General features: G+C 33.4%; 1 long non-coding RNA gene across 1 annotated transcript; it reads right to left on the bottom strand.

Moving 5' to 3' along the window:
- Positions 444 to 19,130, bottom strand: LOC110267112. Its single transcript, XR_002354450.1, has 3 exons — positions 19,110 to 19,130; positions 6,052 to 6,056; positions 444 to 574 (listed from the first exon to the last, which is right to left on the bottom strand). It is a non-coding gene; the product is annotated as an uncharacterized LOC110267112 (long non-coding RNA).

Here is a 21,258-nt window from a genome sequence, read left to right as displayed (position 1 = left end):
GCCTCATCAGCCATAGGACAGGCATGCATCATATGCATTTGTATGCTTTGCTTGGGTTTGAACTTGTTTTGGTTTGCCTAATTGCTAAACTGTTCTTAACTGCTACTTGAAATATTTGTTGTAACTGCTACCTAAACTTGTGCTTTCCTTGTCTGCCTTGCCTGTGTTTGCCCTGGCGTGCTACATTTGAGAATGAACTTTGGTGCTGAATTAATAATTGTGTTGTTTGATTACGTGGTTAGTTTCTGATTGAGATTTTCTTATAAGAAAAGAAAGGTTTTAGATTTCTGAAAGATTAAACATTGTTTCTTTGAAAACGTTTTAAACGATTACCTATTGGTTTTTAAAAGATTCATAAGGCAATGATAATCACTGAGCTTGAAAACAGTTTTCCTATTAAATATCTTCTTATGACAACTTTGAAACTCTGTGGTAAGACTGTGTGGTTAGGTTCTCACCCCCTACAGCTTTACCTTTTCAGGAACCGGATGAAGAAGCATTAAGAAAAGTTAAACTGCGTTTGGTTGCATATGTTGTTGTATTAATTAGATTATTTTCTTCCCTCGTCTTTGTTCTCACAAGTTTGTAAGAAGGATAGGAGTTATATGTTTTATATGTATATTATATTATAAGATATTATGTAAGGAGTCTTGTATATGAATCTATGCCTGCTTGTATTTTTTCTTAAGAAAAAGTATTTATTTTCCAGTTTTCAAAGAACGCAGCGATACAGTGTCGAGTCACATGCTCCTATTTTAATATTTAGTTTGTAAAGTAGTCGTAATACTTCTTGCTATCAGAGTGGCACACCAGAAGCATGACATTCTGATAGTGAGGGTGCTACAGCTACTCCCACTGCCTTTGGACTCATCGTGCGCGTCGTCGACCAAGGAGCACCTCTGACCCGTCACTGCTGCCACTAGGGTTTACCGCCGCCGCTGTGCCTTGTCATCGCCATAAGAGCCGCTTTGAATAAGAGAAGGAAGGGGCACTGCTTCACGCCATCGCCGTCGCTGTCGCCGTGGGTGGAGCCGCCGTCGCCAAGGTCCGCCGTGAAGAGGAACGCGAATAGAAAAGATAACAGGGAAGTTGCTATTGGGGATTTGGGGAAAATGGGTCTGTTCTGCCTCTGCCGCTTTTCCTCATCTCCGTTGCATTTTGAAGTTCCAGCTCCTCCCTCTTCTGTTGAATTTCAAAACATACGAAAGCCTCTGGTTATTTTAAGTTTTCTAAATTTTTGATGTTTCTGATTGTTATTTCCTTTGGATTTTCTTTTCTGAAATTGTTCTCGGTTATGGGAGTTTAGACAAGTATCTCTTTAACAAGCCAAAACTGGCCCTGAATTGGAGCCAGAGATTTAGAATCATCAAAGGAGTTGCTTCGGCTTTGCTCTATTTGCATTAAGGATGGGAGCAAGTTGTGGTCCATAGAGACATAAAGGCCAACAATGTGCTACTGGATGCAGAAATGAATGATAGAGTAGGGGACTTTGGTCTTGCAAGGTTGCATGACCATGGAAGCAATCCTTAAACTACTCATGTTACCGGAACTTTCGGGTATATGGCCCCTGAGCATATCAGAACAGGTAAGGCAACTACAATATCTTATGTATTCAGTTTTGGTGCATTTCTACTTGAGGTTGCTTGCGGAAGAAGGCCCACAGAGAAAATAGAGGAATGGCTTGACAATGCAATTTGTTAAGATGCACTGCTTTAGGATTCAATTCTGTTATTTACTTTTGTTTTATGAGCTTTTCTTTTGTTTTAATTCAGTTTTTCACATTCCTTGATGTTATCCAAACATGTAAGTCTACTATTGATAATATTATTAGCTTCTCCAATTTTGAGTGCGTGAATATTAGTTGAAATTCACTGTGACTTCTTTTATTTTGAAATGCATGTTCATTGCAGCATGGTGGAGATCCTTTTGTTCTTATTTTTGCGGATTTTGCAAATCCAGCTTATGCAGCAACTGCAATGAGTACCTTGCAAGGTACTCATTGAAAGAAAGTTATGTATTTGTTCATATAAATCATCTAACTGAATTATTTAAGTATGTGATAACTTAGATGAAGGTCGTCAAATTATAGGATATATTAACTTGATTTGTAGATACAATGAACTGAGTTTATTTATTGAATTTTTTAGTTGAATTTTGCTTGTGTAATGATGTGCTCAAAGAAAAACTTGAAGAGCAACGAACACGGTAAAGAGGAAGAATTAGCTCGAGTGAAAGCTCAATTGGAAGCTCAACAAGCCGTTGTGAACTCTTTCATAGCGCGCTTTGACAATGAAAGAAACTACACAATTAAAGGTACCTCTAAAATTGCTTATGGTTTTAATACATATTCATAGATGATTCATATATTATTAGTATAGTTTAATTGTATATGGATCTATTTATTACATTTTACTTGTGTCATGGTTGATAAATGACAAATCTCGTGTATTATTTGGTTTGATAAATTTATTTGTGTATTGGCTGAGAAACAAGTAATGAATTGGTTGTTATTGATGGAACCGTAGACTGTGGAAATATCCAAGTTTTAGGGGAGGTTCTATCAAAATTTTTCTAAAAATTTTGAATAGAACTTAATGGAAAAAAATTGTAATTGGTGTTATATCTTTTTTCTAATTTTTTGTTTCAGTTTTTCTCATTTACAAGAGTGCTAAAATGGTGACAACATGCTACTTAAAGGACTCAAGAATATTTTGACTCATAGAGATATTAATCTATGTTAGACTTTTAACTTTTGGTTGAACTTGTGAAAGAAATATAACTTGTAGAACTAATCAATGTAGATATTAATGTTATTTTGTTTTAAAACAATTTTAGTTAAACGAAGCATGTTTGAATTCTTTATGTTTTTACATATTATGTAAATCTTGTCTTGCTCAGTAAAGTAGTTAATATATTAATTAATTAAAAAAATAATTTGGTAAATTATGTATGTAATTTGTATTAAAAAAATGTTACAAAATAAAAAATGTGTTTTTGTAACTAAAAAAAAAGTTACAAAATCAAGTTATATTTTGTAACAAAATTTTATGATAGAAAAAAATATATTGTAACCAAAAATATTTTGAGGATCAAAATTTGTTATCACTTTTGTAACTAATTTTGATTTTTGTGTCAAAAAAAATTGTTACAAAGTATTACTTTAAATTGTAACAGTTTTATTTTTTGTTACAAAAATTTTTTGTAACAAGATATACTGCAATAGCCCTTTTTTGTTACAAATTCCCTTTGTTTCAAAATTCTGGTTTTTTGTAACAATTTTTTTATTACAAATATTATTTTTTCTTGTAGTGCTTATACCATTTATTCTTTATCCTTCAATATCAATTTAAATACTCATTTACAAGTTATTTCAAAACTAATTCAAATTCCTATTTACATCCTTCATTCTTATCTACAATGCCATAATCTATCCGAATTCAAGCCTACGTTCCCATAACTCCCGATTGAAATCTTAACTTAAAATTTCAAAAACTCTTCAAATCTTTACCAAAAGTTGACGGAGTGCACTCTAAGCCAAAATTCACCACCCTTCGTGGGTTCTCTCAGTTTAATCACAACACAAAGTTAGCATTCCAACTTCAATACAACTCAGCATTTCAATTCAACATCTCGGATTTGTCATTCAAAACAAATTATTTCCAATTTTCAACATAAAACTAAAATCGATATGGTCTAATATCGTAATAATTATCCTTCAAACATAACATTTTGCACTCACTTATCACCCAAATCTAATTACATACCTACACTCATTTTCACAACCATTTCGGAATTTATCTAATCTCGCAGCCACAATCAAACTCAATTACCCAGAACTAATCATTTGCATTAATCTGCTAACCTTTCAGGTATTCAAAGCCTAAAGTATTTCTTACTCACTCCCTACTACTACTTGTGTCTATTATCCTATATCAACACTAGTGCAAACTTTCGCTCCATCACTCTAATTTTCATCCGCTAAGCATCCAATCATTCATCCTTAGGTACTAAGCCATAACTTAACATAATATTTAATCACTATATTCCATTTATGATAACTAAAATCAAATGCCAATCAATGTTAAACTTAGTCAAATTTGAGCCTAATTCATGCTCTACCTACCTCAACACTTAAAAACTCACCTTCTATCCATTGTTACCCCAAGACACCATATATAATCGAAAGGAAGTATTAAATGAGAAGCCTAAAAAGGAGTAAAATAAAATCGTGAATCGGGAACACTCACGTATTAATGAAAAGGAAAGATAAAGCGCGTTTCTATAGGCAAGTTCCAAAAGAAAATAAATACATACATATGAGTTTTTCAAAATAAGTGTGGAGAGATTCTAAACAAAATATAAACAGAAGTCCAGTAAACTTTGCCATCTCTCAGATGAATCATAGCTTACTGCTGAGCTCCAGAACCTGCATCTAAAAAATAAGAGATATATATAGAATTAGAATCCCCAATCCATGGGTTCCTAGTATGGTAAAAGTGCCAAATAGATACTGCATAAGGTAACACGAACTCACTAAGCAATCTTAAATTCCATACTACATCATATCCATCCTAAGTTCTTACTCATCCATATTTAGGCAACTATCATATTCATCCTAAGTTTTTACTCATCCATCCTAAGTTCTAAATCTAATTCAACATTTCTCATACTTCTACCACTCTCCAATAGAATAATTCCAAAACCATAACCAGCCTCAGATAATTCGACTTAGTAACCCTATCTCAATACATCAACTTTCCACTCGTAGCAAGTGAAATCACTCCTCTGCAACAACCCAGGAGGCTCAAATCATCCCATTAAATATTTACCTTTTATTATTTAACCATTTCGTCATTCGATCTCAACAAGGATAGCCTTTAGCATGCCTAAAGCACCAACACATTGAAGTTATTCTAAGAACTCTTAGTGTGCAAGCATTGGATGAAGAATGCCAAGAGTGATTTCATGAAGTCAAACATCGATGATCCAAGTGATTCTGTTGTTTGGGTGTGTTGGGTGCTGAGTGTTCTAGGTTGATGGATGTTGCATGTAAGAACTCAAGTGATTTTGTCAAAGCAATGAATGATAGTCAACACAATTACAAAACTCTAAAAGCGAGGTGAAAATCCACGAAATGGTAATTTAGACGATGACTACGTTGTTGACCCATTTGTGGTGAAGAGTAAGGGAGCTACTAAGAAAAACTCAAAATTTAAGCAACAGAGAAGGTGTTCAAACTGCGGTGTGACTGGGCACTACAACAAAAGTCGTCCTAATGTTCCTGGTAGAATCCCAAAGGAGCTGGTAGACGATGATACAGAAAAGAATATCATCAGCCATCTTGACATCTAGAATTTTGTTGTATGGTGATTCGGCATATTATGTTTTGGATTTATAAACTATGTTATTTTTATGATGTTGTAACGGAAGATGATGTTTGGTTTGTTATCAGCGCAAAAGACATGACAGTGTAAAAAATCAGTAGAAGATGGAAAAAGGTAGGAACATTGGTGGTGGAACAGCACCAACCTCAGCAGCTAAATTGGCTTTTACTAATCAAGTGAAAACATCAAATCCTGGTCCCAATATCCCTGATCTACAAGTAATGAAGAATCCGGGAGGAGTTCCAAACTAGCTGAGTCCGCTATTGTGGCCACTGAAACTGGAATGGCAGATTGATGATGATCCAGATTTTGGGATGATTGGTAATTTTGTACCATTTACTAATTACCTTTCATTGATGTTTTGTATAGTTTGTATTCATTGATTGAATTGAAATTTATTGAACTAGGAAGATTATGTTTGTAACACCCTAATTTTTAGCACGTCATGATTGTACTAAAAATAAAGCGTTACTACTCTACTTTCTTTTTATTAGCTATTTAATATTGAGCCTTTAGTTTGATATCGCATTTCAGTTTTATAGAAAATTCCAAAAAATTGTTTTTTGTAATCAAAATCACATATCAAAGATCTGCAAATAATAATAATCACATAACTATTAATAACAATAAATGCTATACAAATGAATTCAATATAAAACTTGAATACATTACCTATCCCTCTGGATAAAATAAAAGTTAAAGCAATAAGGGCGAGGGAACTCTATAAAAATAATAGGTATCACAAGTAAATCTACTAATTGTCCACAGCTTCATACTGAATCTTCAAACCTGTTACTGAAAGGGTGAAAGATTTTGGGGTGAGAACAAACCACATGTTCATAGAGAATGGGAATGCCATAAAAGCAATGAATTTAATGCAAATAATTAATTTACTTAGTAAAACTATTTTGTTAAACCTTTGGAAATACTTTTCACTTTTACTTTAGATAATTACATAATTAATTACCTTCTTTAAATTTTTGAACATAAGACAAATCTCAATCACAACCTCAGTTCTCAGTCACCTTAATTTACCAACTAATAGCACAAGAAATAGATCAACACACAAATAAATTGCAATAAGACAAACAGCACAATCACAGAGAAACTAGATAAGTAAACACAATCAAATGCAAATGTGTAAACAACATGATGCATGTCTATTCCTAACGCAGGCCATGAGCTCATGTGTCGGTTGCCTACCCGCTCCTGACATTACCCGGGCACGAGTCCTATATATGGCTTTCCAGAAGCATACAGTGTGCTTATATAAGTCTTACGACTAGGCCGCATACACTGTGACTTTCAATGTGCTTACATCTGAAAAATAGTTCTCAGTGTGTAGGCGTCCCCACTATACATTTGGCACTAAGGCCTAAACAAAGTCGCATCTGCTCTCTTGTGGCAAACATTCCTTTAATTCATATATTCTTTTAGTCTTTGTTCTTTGCTCTCCCGTGGCAGAAATTCCTTTAATTATCTCCCTTTCCTTTACTTTTCATTCCTCTTCTTTTCTTTTTTATCAAACCGAACTCAAAACATAACTTAAAGAAAATTCCCTTCTCAAAATATTGAGTTTAAAACATTATACTTTTCTTCAAAAATTGATTTGAAAAAAAAACTCTTTTCGTAATAAATCAAAATCAAATAATATTCTTAAATCAGATTTACTTTTAAATAACACTTTAAATAAAGTCTTAGAATTTTATAAAAAAAATTGGCGGCATTTCCTCTAAAATTCGGGCTTTCTCAACAATTCATCCACCTTTTCGCAACAAGTATCAAATAAAAGGTTCTAAATCAATCAGAAAATCCACAATTCACAATTCACACATAATCCATCAATCCAACTTCCATCTCATCAATTCATCACTAATTTTCACAAATGATTAATCCATATTTTACGATAATTTTTTGTTAAAATTGAGAGAATTTCATCATATAAACCTACACTTATTCCCTTAAATAGCATGCTTTTGAGCTTTCCTCATAAATTATGCTTGATTATGAACACATGCTCTTTTGTGCTGAATTTAGTTAATTTTATTCCATTTGTCTTCCATTCGATACCTTGATGTTGTTTGAGAGTGATTTCAGATGTATAAGGTAGGGATGGCTTGCAGAATGAAAGAGGAGCATGCAAGGAGGAGGAAGCATGTAGAAACAAAGGAGAAGAGCATCGCGATGTGTGCGTGCACACAGCCTCTTGTGCATACGTACAGGCAGCTAAGGAGAGCAAAGTGTGCGAGCGCACAGCATCCTGTGCGTCGCATGATCATTCAAAGCATCGCGAAGTGTGCGTGCGCACAACCCCTTGTGCGTACGCATAACCCCTTGTGCAGACACACAACCCCTTGTGCGTACGCACAACCTGAGATTTCCACCAAGTGTGCGTGCACACACGTCTGTGCGTATGCACAGGTACCCGCACATGCCTTCATTAAAAATGCACGTGACTCGCATTTTTTATGGCTTGGAAGCCCAATTCTGATGGCCATAGCTCATATTGGAGGGCGGCAAACATTGGAGAAGCATAACATATCATAAGGAGTAGTAGTAGATTGTAGTAGGAGGCTTTAAGTTTAGTTTTTCTCTAAGTTTTCTTACAGTTGAAAATTATCGTCGGTCTAGAAATTCCTCAATAGAAATAGAATTTCTTCATTGTAAGCATAGTTCTAAACTAACTAATAACACTCAAATCAAATTTTAAATATTTTTGGTTGTCACAAGTACAAACCCCAATGAAAATTAACCGAAGTATTTAAACCTCGAGTCATCTCACAAGGAATTGCAATGAAGTAATCAATTATTGGCTATGAAGGAACACGGGCAAGAAAAAAAATGGTAATAAAATAAAGCAACAAACGAAAGAAAGTACATAATAAAGGGAGACATACATGGCAAGGATTAAGAATATAGGCTTTCTATCCTAGTCATTAATCATAACATAATAATTATCAAGAGATTATCCTATTTCGTCATCTTCAACATCGGGAGAAAGTACAATATCATCTCCAACGTAGGAAGAAAGTCAAATAGGACTAGTTAATCTCAATCCAAAAGTCCTAATCAACTTACTAATTGAATTAGCAAGAGATTAGAGTCAATGAAAACAATATTAACTAACAACTCTAGATCACCAATCTAAATTGGGTATTAATGACTCAAGATTGTCCAATTTCTCTTTCTAAGCCAAGAATGCTCAAAAACTACTCTAACATCCAACCAAGCATTTTGCAAAACTTGGAAAGCATAAAAGGAAAGCATGTTAAATTGCAAGAAATATAAATTCTAACAACTACCAATTGCAGGGAATTAACAATAACTACTCAATTAAGCAACAATAAACAAAGAAACATCAAATTGCATTAAAGAAGGAAATCCAAATCCAACAAGAGTCATGAACATAAAAGCAACAAAATAAAAGAAATAGCAAGTAAAACTAAGGAAGCAAAGATGTAGAAACAAGAAATTGTAAAGAAAACAAGATGAAAGCAAGAATTAAATCCTAGATCTAAGATGCAATTAATCTAAGAACCCTAATTCTAGAGAGAAGAGGGAGCTTCTCTCTCTAGAAAACTAACCTACATGATGCTAACCTAAAACTAATTGCCCCCCCCTTTGTCCAATCTTCAATTGTGCATCAAATAGCCTCATAAATGAGTTAGATCTGGGCCTGGAAAGCTCAGAAATCGCCCCCAGCGAATTCACTTTAATGAGGTCACGTGACAAACGTCACACGTGTGCGTGGTCGACGTCTGCACGTCGCTGGCAAATTTCCTCCTCACGCGTACGCGTGGGTGACGCGTGCATGTGGCTTTGCAAATGTCCTTCTCATGCGTACGCTTGGATGACGCGTGCGCGTGGCCCTTAATTCTCCAAATGCTCATTTCTTCGTGAATTCTCCACTTTGCATGTTTTTCTCTTCACTTCTTCCATCCAATCCTTGTCTTATGAACCTGAAATCAGTCAACAAACACATCAAGGCATCGAATGGAATTAAAGTGAATTAAATTTAGCTATTTAAAGGCCTAAAAAGAATGTTTTCACTCTTAAGCACAAATTTAGGGAGAATTACAAAGCCATGCTATTTCATTGAATAAATGTGAGAAAAGTTGATAAAACCCACTAAAATAAGCACAAGATAAACCACAAAATTGGGGTTTATCATTTTCTCTCAACACGATTAGGGTTAATATTAGGGTTTTACATTTCAAATGCCATTTCCATTTTTGATCTTGGTTTGTGCTAGCCTCGATTGTAAGTATCTCTTAATTACTACTCTTTATAGTTACAATTTTGATACTCTTTCTTGTAGTTAAAGTCATAGTGTTAATATATATACTTTTTGTAATTTTGATTTTTTGTTGATAATTTTGATGATTGATGATTGTTATATGCTTGGTTGAGTTGCTATTGTTGCCTTTGATCATTTGTTGCTCATAGTTTCAAGCATTTTCTTAATTTTATCATGATTTGTGTTTTTGCCCACCAAGTGTTAGTGAAAATGTCAATTTTGATTATGGGTTAAATTTCCACCTCTTGGCTTAGGAAAAATGAGCGATTGGGTTCCTAGAGTTGGAATGTCCAACATTTAGTGATAATTCTTGGATTGTTAATTGTTCTTGTTTTCACTAACATTAATTTGTTGCTAAGGTAAATTAGCAAGTGAGTTAGGATTTGTGGATTAAGAACAACTATGCTCACTTGACCTACTCTTCGATGTAAGGGTTAACTAAGTGAGATTAATCCATTACAATTGTCATAATTGCAGTTGCAACAAGGAAAGGATCCCTAGCTCATCCCAAGCCAAGAGTCCATTTATGCTTTGAATCACACACACACATACATACATCAATTACTTTTATACCATGCTTGTTCATATTATATAGCTAGTTCTTTAATTCCTTTATTAGTTTATTACTTGCAATTTTGAATGTTCTTTTATTCTTTTAATTGTTTATCTCTTCATTGAAAACTTCTTTTGCCCTCACAACCGAAATTGTGCACTCATTGATCACAAGTCCTTGGGAGGCGACTCGGAAATTCAAACTCCCGGTTTATATTGGTTTTGATTATGATAATTTGTCCTTCTAAACTTTGGTGGAGGATTCTTCATCGGTTGGGAACTATACTATCAATGGAACTATTTTGCGTGAAATTCCTAACCGACATTAAACCTTCACACCAAGTTTTTGGCGCCGTTGTCGGGGACACTAAGTGAAATGAGTGCTATAATTTTGGTTATTGTGAATATATGAATAGTGTGAATAGATACTTTTCTTTGGTTGTTTGATTCTTTTTGTTAGTAATTAGGATTTTTGTTTCTTTTGTTAATAGATGTTTTTTGTTCTTATTCTCTATTTTCCTTTATGAGCTATCACCCTTTTGGCTTGGAGTTTAGTTATTACAATGTCATCGGGAATAGCAATCTTGATGACGGTGTGCACCAAGGGTTGAGCTATCACTTGAGGCAGAAGCCACATTTATATGATTAATCATCATGGCAACCTCCTCCACCATACCACTATGATCATACTTCATCCTCTAGTGCGTACCAACCACCATATTCCTATGAAGCCTACCCTCAACATTCTCCTCAACCACAACATCCTCAAGCCTCACTACATCACCAAATACTTCCATGGGATCCACTTCCATATCTGTAATACAAGATTTTAAACATTTTCCGAAATTATTTTTAGTTACATTTTTTAAATCATGAATCATTCTTCCTTGTGTAAATAATTATTCTACAACATAACTCATGAAAAAATGTATTAGATTAATATTTTAGTGTATTTTTCGTGAAGAACGATGTTTTCATTTTTCAACTTCAAAAAGCTACACTACTCATATATGTTCCATGTTTATGACTATGAATATATTAGAATAAAAACTATTTATATGTTTATGCTTTCAATTTTATTATTTTCGATATTGTAATGCCTAAAAGATATAAATTGTATTTTTTAATTAAAAAGGAAAAAATAAAGTACCTTCTTTGCGATAAATTTTTTATACGAATTAATTTTCATTAAATTTTATGTACTCTTTAGAATACTATAGTAATGTTTATTTATTATTTAGTATCTATTGATGCTTTAAATATATATTTGTAATTTGTGCGTAACAATTTTCATGAAACTTTAAATACGGGTAATAAGAAACAAAAGGAGGTGAACTCACCCCTCAACAAGAACTAATCTCAACACGTTGAAACTCATTCACCACCCAACTACAACCAGTACCACCACCAGCATGAAATTATTTTTACTAATGCAGTTGATAAGATGACAACGGCCATAACCTCTCTGACGAACATCCTCGAAAAACAAACACAAATGGCTTATCCATTGTACGCTCTTAATAGAACTAGATTGGACAATCTGTACATAGAAAATTTATCTATTAATAATACGACAAATATCAATAATTCAAAAACAAATAACAAAGTTGACATAGATAAAATAATGATTAAATTCATTCGATCCCAAGAATGTCATAAAATAGTTGTACAACCCAGCCTACACAAATTCAACCTAGCAACAATTGTGATAAGCACGCAAACGACGTTACTCTCAAGGAGCTCTTCAAACCAAATGTCTCCCCACGAAGATCATCTGAATTAGATTGGAATTCAAATACGGGAATATATATTGGTAAAAAAGGTACTTCATCATTTGGTTTGCCGCGACATTCATGTGGCTCGAAAATTCCACAAGAATGTGTATAAAAACTTGAACTTGTGTTGTAATGACATTGTTTAGTATTACTGTTTTTAATTTTATTATTTAATTACACATGATGATGGCTTCGTATTTGCAGTGGATGCTCATTAGTTTTAGACCACCAGAGGACATGATTCTAACAATGGATGAGCTTGCTTGTGCCGCTTATATTTTTGGCCCAGATTTAAAGTTACCAGTTAATCGGTAAATCCTTATAACGTTATTCGATTTGATGCATGTCTATTTTATACTATGGTAACAACAATTTTCTGAACTAAATATTTGCATGTGTATTTGTAAAGGGATGAAGTACTGGTGTCAACTCGTACCTCTTATGCAAATAGAGAAAGTTTAGCCACGTTAAATCCATGAGAATAAGTCATCCAAGATGTAAATATTGATTTTTTATTATTTAACATGAAAAGTACAAAATGTTGATGTTATGTATCGTAAAATTAAAAATATACAAATGTATTCGTTTGTAGGTTATAGATTCCCTTGCTTGCATTCTCATACAAGAGCATAAAAAGCTTAACAAATTGCCATCCATATGCTTTCTACCAAAAACCTTTTAGGTAAGTTTCAGTACAAAAATACCAGAGAAATTTTTTATTTCATATTTTGTTTAATTTAAGTTTCAAGTAACATATGAATAATTTGATGTCATGTTATTTTATGAGAGTTAAGCCCCACTTTGGTCCCTGAGATTGGCGAGTTACACTGATTTGGTCTCTGACTTTCCAATTGCTATAATTTAGTCCTCCAGATTTAAAAAAGTGCACCAATATAGTCCCTCCTCAATGCCGTTAGTGAGATAGCTCAAGTCTTGCCATGTTGGACATATTAAAACAACGTTTTACACGTTTTGACGCTAAAAGAGCACTAAATGATGTCATTTCAGGATTTGAACAATATTAAAAGGGAGGGGTATAACATTTTAGTATTGTTCAAACCCTCAAACGATATCGTTTAGTGCCTTCTTTAGTGCCAAAACGCATACCATGTCATTTTAATATGTCTAGCATGACAAGACTTAAGCTACGCCACTAACGGTGTTGAGTTCTGGCGACGGAAGATATATGAAGAATTACATTGGTGCACTTTTTTCAGTACAACTCGCCAATCTCAGGGACCAAAATAGGGTTTAATTCTATTTTATGACAACATAATCAACAACTAGCACTTACATGGTCCAGACTACCCAATCAACTAAGGGAACAATATGCAGATAACTACATGTATAAGATTGAGTACTTGTCAAGGGTAAGTCCTTTAATTTTTAGTAAATAAAATATGATTTATTTAATTCCATTTGTATGTTTATCTTAATCGCATAGGCTCACAATCCTCATTATTTTGTAAATAAGTAGATTTTTGTCCCCATCAACGACTTCAATGAGCATTGGTTCCTGATGATCATAGACATTAAAAAAGAAAAGATATTTGTGCTTATTTTTGTACCAGACAAAAACTATGGTAGGCTATTATCAGTTGAAACCATGGTAAGTAGCCCAATCTTATTTTTTAAAAGTAAAATTCTTTTTTTAACTTTTATTCTCTATTAATTTTAAATATTTTGTATATAACAAAAAAAAAACATCTCATCGTTTGAAATTACAATTTGAATTTGTATTTCAAGATCCTCGCTATATCGGTTTGTAAGCTAATAGTAGTTTTTTTAATTTGAAATTAAGGTTCATTTATTAACACTAATATCGAATTAATAATTTTTAATTTTTTATAATCTAACCATTTTAGACAGATAATAAAAATTAACCCGTTACATTGCTTGCGCTAGATAGTATCAAACCATATATTATGTCACATAGGCTATATTCATTGAACGAATGTTAGACCACAAATCTTTCTATAATTCTTGTGAAATCACTGTACCGCGGATTTCTAAGTTTCATATCATGGAACCGTCCGACCTGCCACAAATGAGGAAAGGCTCGTAAGTAATATTAATTTATAAAATATTTTACTTTCATGTCTATTAAGTTTGTTATGTATGAATCATGTGTTCGATTAAACTGATAAAGTAGTACAATCACACATTTAACAAAACAGTAATGACTGCGGTATCTGGGTTGCTCAATGGATGAAAGAGTGCGGGTGGACTGATTATTTTGGCATCACGGTAACCAATCTAATTTATTTTCTAATTTTTTTATTATTATTAGGAAAAAATGTAATATATATATATATATATATATATATATATATATATTATTCTATGACTGCTGTATCTAGGTTGCTCAATGGATAAAAGAGTGCGGGTGGACTGATAATTTTGGCATCACGGTAACCAATCTTATTCATTTTCTAAATTTTTTATTATTATTAGGAAAAAATGTAATATATATATATATTGCTTCGTACTTTTTAAAATTATTAGGTCTATGACAATGATAGGAAGAGGCTAGCAATCGACTTAGTGAGCAAGGAATTGAATATGAAGAAGTCAGAAGTTATGGATAAGGCACATGCATATATGAAAGATATACTACAAAAACAGTTACGACTACAAAAAGATTAATTTTTTTTATTTTCATCCCATTTTATATTCGCTGAGACATTTCATATTTTGTTATGAATTTTTTAGTTTAAGTTGTTCTTTTATTATTATCCTAACCTCGAAACACATATCTAACAAACTTGGTGGAGTTAATGTATAGTATATTTTGTTATCTAATCGAACCTACTATTGAGTCATTTGATGTTTATTTCTGTGCTTAATAAAAGAACTAATATCATTTAGCTCTAATTTTTAGCTTTCAAGATAAATCAAAAGATATAACTTTTATGTATTACATAATTTAAAAGATACTTATTATATAGCTATTTAATAATATTCTGAACTTAAAAAACTATTTAATAATACAATTGAGTTTATTCAAGATCATAGTAAGAGACCGAGAGACAAAGAGAAAGTTGAAACTTTCTAACTAATTACGAGGAATCATCGCCATTAAAGCTATTAAATTTGATTATATTAAGTGAGTATTAAGAAGCAAACCTGAACAATAGATATAAAAATTTTATGTCTCTCAGTCTTAATATAATGTTTCACTTAAAGTAACTATTGTTTCTGGATAGTATTCAAATGACGAACATAATAATAAGAAGATTCACATTCAATTATGAAAATCAATTTCATCCTGAAGATATGATATCATTTTTTTCTAAAAATGTAAAACCAAGCAATAAAATATAGTTTAATTAATGTGTACATTGAAATAAATGTGACTTGTATATAGTAGCAACCACACGTGGAATTTCAACAGTTGCTTTTTGTCTCAATATACTATATTAAACTGCGACTTAAATATATTACATTTATGTGCTATTTTTTATTAACTTAGTTCGAAATAACAAATTTTGATATTATTTTTTAGGATTACTGACATCAAATTTTGATAATTTGGCCAAAAATTTTAAATATTTTATGTCTTAATTCTTCTAGCAAACCTTCAACAACTCATAAAAGTTAATAGAATAGATGGTTGTAGATTATAGTGATAAACAAGGGTAAAAGTTGCGATGATGATACGTGGTCATAATTTGTAAGACCCAGAACTTTTGAAAAGTTATTATGAACTAATTTCAAATTATATATTTATTTATTTACAGTTTTAAGTTCATAAATTATTTTATAGAAGATAATTAAAGGTAGTTTTGATTAATTGGATTTGAAATAAATTAAGATTTTTATCCGAACTCTATAATTTTGGATTATTTTCCTATTTACTATTTAAAGTCTTAGAAATTCAATAATAATGATGTTTGGAAATTTAAACTAGAATTTTATCTGAGAGGGCTGCGGACCTGGAACCGCCGTGCCCAGTCACATCGTCGTCGTCTCTACCTAGCGCCACCGCTGGTGATAGGTTGCCGAGAAACCACGCTGCCATCACTGGAAAACACTGCCGATAAGGGTCTTGTAAATGGATTTTGTCCTTTTTGAATTCTGGGAATACTATAGTCACTGCATGTTGCTGCAGCCGCCGTCTGGGTCGCGTGGAGGGAGGAAGAGCCGCTGGGTGTTACCGCACCTTGCCTCCGCCGCCTCTGCCGGCAGAAAAACAGCCGCTGAGTCCTCTGTATTGGTAAGCATTTCTGATTCGGAAAGCCTTTTTTCGCTGCTCTGTAAACTTATGCTGAGGTGTTGCGGTGTCGTCTGTCATAGGGTCGTGTATTCGTGCTTGCATTTCGTGCTTGGATTTTGTGGCTGCCTCGTTTTGTCATTTCAGTAAGTATTTATGTTTCAAAAATCCCCGCGTTAGTGTTCTGTACGTGTATTAAAGTTTTTGCGATATGAATGTTCTTAGGATTTAGAAATCAGGGTTGCATGTTGTGATTTAAAGCTGTTTATGCTGTTGCGAAAGTGTGCGGGGTTGTGCTTTGAAGCTGCCAGTGATTTTAGGTTGAGACAAAAGAAATTCTGAGGCGTTTGGGTTGTGGTTTCAACGTGTCGAGGTAGGGGCCTTTTTCAGAAAACTAAACTTTATAATTCGGAGTTGCTATATATGGATATTCAAATGAGTATTGTATTTCTGGTGATTGTATAAGTCTTATGTGTTGTTTGGTTGTCTTGGATGGATATGAATGCTTGATTGATTCGATTATTGTTTGGTTTTCTGAAACAGACTTTTTTGAAGTGTTTCTTTAAAGTCGTTTCTCTAAAGTTTTGAATCAAGTTTAATTCGTTGGAAATTGATTTGAGTTTGAATTGGTTTTCTTGAAATATGAAAATGGTATGCATCTTTGGATTCAGTTGCATTTTGAGCTGATTTGGTTTTGAACCCTTTGAAGAGGGTTGCGAAATAGTTTAGTTAGGACCCGGAGAGGGTGGCAAGTCCAAATTTTAGGGGATGTGCTGCCGAAATACCCATGGAATTCGGACTTTATTGAAAAGTTATTTGGAAAATTATGAGTTAAAGGCTTTCACTATTTTACTTGAATTATTTAAGAAAGTTATGAATTAAGTTTTGAAATGACTCAATGAAAAGAGAACTAAGATTTAGTGTTACTTCCTAAGAAAGGCATTATATTTTTGGGTGTAAGACAATTAGATGAAAGTTATGTTTTAAGCCATTTTGAATGTGAAAAAGATTTATATCTCTAAATTTAACTTGTGGATTTCAATTTGGAAGAGATTTTGCTTTAAAGCTATTTTAAAGGTGAAAAGGGTTTATGTAATTGAATTTGATTTATGGATTTTTACTTAGAGGAGTTTTAGTGAATTTGGAAGAACTTGGATTTCGATTGATAAATCCAATTTTTCGACATTTTAAGAAAGATTAAAGTATCCTTTAAATTTCTGGTTTAGAAAAACTAAAATGATTTTCGGGCCATTGGGAACGTTTCAGATTTTTAATATGGGTTTGAGAATGGTTTTTGGGTTTTAGTAAAAGAAATGGTCTTGAAAATGTGTTCTGCGTACTTGTTTACACAACTCGGTTTGGCTCAGATTCTATTCTTATTACTCACATAAGGAATCCAAGGTTTGAAGGACTTTAGACGAATTTGAGGAAATGAATTATGTTATTCTCCCTTTTAAATTTGAGACTCTGCTGAGGAACTTTTGTTACCAAATCCTGTTTTAGAATGAATGATTTTGAATCTCTCGAAAAAGGCTTTTGATTTGGTGTGGTTTCTGTAATGTTTGGAAAGATGTGGTGGAGAGTGACCTTATTTTAAAAAGGGGAATTTACATTTGAGGAGAAGTGGCTAGTCACCACGTGCTCAGTGACCATGTTTTAAAAAGGGGAATTTACGTTTGAGGAAAAGTGGCTTATGAGCCTGAAATGATTTGAGGAATGGGGATTTTAAAGCCAAGGCTGGAAAGAATTGATTTTTGATTCCAAAGTAAAGTGATTTGAGAAAAAGTTATTTATGGCTTGAATGATGATTTTATGAGTTTGATGATGTTGGATGGTGGAAGTGCTATTATGTTATGAGCCGGATGGCTGAGTATGAATATGGATGATTATTGAGTTAATAAGGTGATTGTTGCACTTCCACTTATCTGAGATACAAGTTATCTTGGCTGAAAGCAGTGGCGAGCCACCACGTGCTCCAAGTTGAGACTCGATACTTTGCTGATCCCATGTCGTAAGTGTGGCCGGACACTTTGAAATTTCCGGAAGAGCTTGCCCCCGTGGATAAACACCAGTGAGGGTGTTATATGTTTATGTTTGAGAATTACTTGAGTAGGGGATGCACGACAGGGGGACAATCCAATGGTTAGCTACTAGGACTTGTTGGGTTGGCTTTATAACCGACATATGAGACTCATCCGCTACTAGGACAGGCATTCATCATATGCATCTATGTAACATTGTTTGGATGTGCATATTGTACTTGGTTTGCCATTGTGATTAATTGTGTTTAACTGCTAATTGTTCTACTTGAAGTAACTGTTTGTTTGTGCTTGAACTTTCCTACTTGTGTTTGCGACTGAAACTCTGTTGGATTATGGTGGATTGGTTGTTGTTTGGATTGTTTGGGCCTAGGGCCGTGGTTGATCATGAGGTGGGCCGAAGGCCATGTTTGATTTATGTTTCTATTTAAAAAAGTATGAAAAACTAAACTAGTTCAGCATAGACTTAATGAACCTATGCTTGGAATAGGTTGGTCATTCATGTTGTTAGGAAAATCCTTTTGAAAGGCTTTTATATTTTTTAAGAATTAACAGTTTTCTCTTTCAGAAAGGATTTTGGAATTTTGATATTAAATCTTTGGTTTTGAAAAGTTGCATAAGGCGGTTATTAATCACTGTAACGGTTTTATTTTCACGTATCCTATTATAGTAATTCTCAAAAACCCTCTACTGAGAACCCTTTCGAGGATGATGTTTTCACTCCCTTACAAGTCTTTTCTCTTTTCAGGTTATGGATGAAGAGGTTTGGAAGAGTTTAGTAATTTCCTTTTTGTTTTAAACGATGTTTTATGTTGTATTAGTTACTTTTTCTCTCACCTTTATCTTTACGAGTTTTTATAAGAGGGATAGGGATTTGATTATGTAATGCTTGTAAAATTATTAATATGTATTGATATCCTTTGTAAGTATTGATATTCTTTTTAAAAGTCTTTTGGGCGGTAATACAATGTAAGTTTTAAACAGGCTAATATTTTAGTATTAAATACTCTGAGAGTGGTCGTAACACCCGAGCTATCAGAGTGACGCAGTCGGAAGCGTGACATTTTGATAGTTAGGGTGTTACATAATTCATAACGATTGGGTGAAGGGAAGGTAGCAGGAGAAGAAAAAAAATCAGAAAGAAGGCCAAGGTAATTTAATAGTCAATAACGTGTATGTGTACAGAGAATAGTATATAGTAAGAGAAAGAATAGTATTTAATATGGTAAAGGGATATTACAAAAATGTAAATTAATGTTTTAAAAAAATAATAAAAATAAAGATAATTTAAAAAATTAAATATAAAATTTAAAAAATATTTTTTATCAAAAGCAGTTCAGTACACTAGGCTTGAGTAGTGTTCCATCCAGATTTTTATTTTTAATATTGGGCCCAAATTGGTGTAATCCACCAAAATGCCCAAAAACCGTGTTTGATGCTGTTGTGGGGATGAAAGTGAGTATTTTCGTCGGATAGGAATTTCACACAAAATAATTCCGTTGATAGTATAGTTCCCAACCAACTAATAATTCTCAATCAAATTTTAATATTTGGTTGTCACATGTACGAACCCCAATGAAAATTAACCGAAGTATTCAAATCTCGGGTCGTCTCACAAGGAATTACAATGAAGTGATCAATTATTGGTTATGAAGGAACAAGGGGGGTTTGATTTGGTATTTGACAAGAAAAGTAAATAACAAGAAAATAAATGACAAGAACTAATAAAGAAAGGGAAAGAACTCTTGGCTAGGCATAGGAGTTGAGATCACCCATCCTTGTCTACAAACCATATATTGACAATTATGAGGGACCAACCCATTTAGTCTACTTCTATGCTTGAAGTACGTATAATGTCTACTTCAAGATTGAAGTACATCAAATAGGCTTGATCAACATCAATCTATAAGTCCTAACCTAGCTACTAATTGACTTAGTAGTAGGCTAGTGTCAATGGTTATCAAATTGACCACTAAGGGTTCTCATATCACCAATTCAATGAGACCCAATGACTTAAGGTCACCTATATCCCTTAGCCTAAGCCAAGAGTAAAGAAAACTACTCAAATACTAGAGAAAAAATTTTAATAAACATCTAGAGTGCAATAAAAGTAAACAACACAAAATACAAGAATTAATGAAAACCATAACTAACACAAACAAGAAATCAACAATAGCAATGGAGATAAAGATAAAAAGACATAGAAATATAAAATAGCAGTAAAAGGAAATTCAAATCAACAAGAGTGCATCAACATAAAAATGACATGAAAGGGAAATTAACAACAAGAACTAGAAGAGCAAAGGTGTAATAACAAGGAATTAAAAGGGAAAACTAAATCAAAACAAGAATTAAAAGTTGGATCTAAGAAATTTTAACCTAAACTACCCTAAATTCTAGAGAGAAGGGAGAGCTTCTCTCTCTTGAATTCTAACCTACAACATGATGAAACCTATACTATGATTGCTCCCCCCATTCCCTTGCCATACTTGGGTTCAAAAGCATCAGAAATGAGTTGGATTTGGGCCTCCTTGAGCTCAGAAATTGCCCCCAGCGTTTTGCTTTTAGTGAGGTCACGTGCCGCTTATCACGCGTACACATAGGTCATGCGTACTCGTCGCATTGCAAAACTCCTATTCACGTGTGTGCGTGGGTGATGCGTGCGTGTCGCTGGCGAATCTCCTTTTCACGCGTACGTGTTGGTGACGCGTACGCGTGGCCTTGAGTTCAACAAATCCTCATTTCTTCATGAATTCTCCATTTTTGCATGCTTTTTCTTCATTCCTTCAACCCAATCTTTGCCTTTTAATCCTGAAATCACTTAACAAACATATCAAGGCATTGAATGGAATTAAAGTGAATTAAAATTAGCGATTTAAAGGCCAAAAAAGCATATTTTTACTCTTAAGCACAGATTAGGAGAAATTCACAAAACCATGCTATTTCATTGAATAAATGTGAGAAAAGTTGATAAAATCTCCCGAATTTAACATAAGAT

The sequence above is a fragment of the Arachis ipaensis genome, chromosome B09 (genome assembly GCF_000816755.2).
Source record: "Arachis ipaensis cultivar K30076 chromosome B09, Araip1.1, whole genome shotgun sequence".
NCBI classification, from domain to species: domain Eukaryota; kingdom Viridiplantae; phylum Streptophyta; class Magnoliopsida; order Fabales; family Fabaceae; genus Arachis; species Arachis ipaensis.
This window is presented reverse-complemented; position numbering and strand designations above follow the sequence as displayed.